At 35.4% G+C, this 1,230-nt stretch overlaps 1 non-coding gene across 1 annotated transcript; it reads right to left on the bottom strand.

The window, feature by feature from the left end:
* Positions 353–423, bottom strand: TRNAC-GCA. The gene has a single exon. It is a non-coding gene; the product is annotated as a tRNA-Cys (tRNA).

Genomic DNA, 1,230 nt, shown 5'->3' with positions numbered 1-1,230 from the left:
TCTTCTTCAATTCTAGTAGCAAAAACGGAGTAACCTTTGGATACCGAGATTTTCGACCTTAGTTCTGAATCCCGGAATTGACCCTCACCATTTATTTGATTCAATTGAAAAATCAAATGATTGGCCCGAACCGATAATAAGTGAGAATTCCTTCATCCCTATTGATACCTGTTTGGGTTACGTCCAGGTTTTTAGAAAAAAAATTACAGTCTTTTATAAAACCTATGCTATGGCTTATAAAAATAAAGTATCGAAACGCCTACTTAGTCCTTTGCCTCTGCTTCTTGCTCCGCAAGAATTCGTCGAATTAGACCGGCAGGATAAGAAAGAAGTCCAAAATCTTTTGTTGCTCAGGCGACACCCGGATTTGAACTGGGGATAAAGGATTTGCAGTCCCCCGCCTTACCACTTGGCCATGCCGCCAAATTCGATCCAAAATGGAGAAAAATATTATCCATATTCTATTACTAACTCTTTTTTTGTTTTTTTTTATCTTGAATCCCGTTGTACTTTTTTAATTAAAAAGAAATTCCTATTTTTTATTGGATCTAGTTTATATTATTCTCGTGGATTGATTGTATCTCAAAATATACATCGCTTAAATTAAAAGCATCCCTTATCCTTTCTCATTCTAAGGGGAGTAGAAAAAAATGGATTTATGGGCTCCATTGCAGAGTTCAGGCCTAACCATTAATGGAGAAGCTATAGGAACGGCGAAACATGTGACTATATAAGATTTTTCTATTAAAAGAAAAAGGAATCCTAATGATTCATGGGGTGGGATGGCAGAATGAACCAGGAACAAATTTATTTACTCTGAGAGGTCATAGATTGATCCCACGAATAAAGCAAGAAAGAGCCAATATCCGGAACAAATTTATTTACTCTGAGAGGTCATAGATTGATCCCACGAATAAAGCAAGAAAGAGCCAATATCCGCCCGCGAAACCCTTTCATTCTTTTATTGGATTACAGTCTTGATTCGTTGATAAATAGGTAAATAGGTAAATGTTCCTTTCAGGTGGCTGTGTGTGTGTGTGTGTGTGTATGTATGTATGTATGTATGTGTGTGTGTATATATATATATATTGAATTACAGTCTTGATTCGTTGATAAATAGGTAAATAGGTAAATGTTCCTTTCAGGTGGCTGTGTGTGTGTGTGTGTGTGTATGTATGTATGTATGTGTGTGTGTGTGTATATATATATATATATATATATATATATATA

The sequence above is a fragment of the Asparagus officinalis genome, chromosome 1, assembly GCF_001876935.1.
Source record: "Asparagus officinalis chromosome 1, Aspof.V1, whole genome shotgun sequence".
Taxonomy (NCBI): Eukaryota; Viridiplantae; Streptophyta; class Magnoliopsida; order Asparagales; family Asparagaceae; genus Asparagus; species Asparagus officinalis.
The sequence above is the reverse complement of the archived record's forward strand: the minus strand, read 5'-3'. Positions and strand labels throughout refer to the sequence as shown.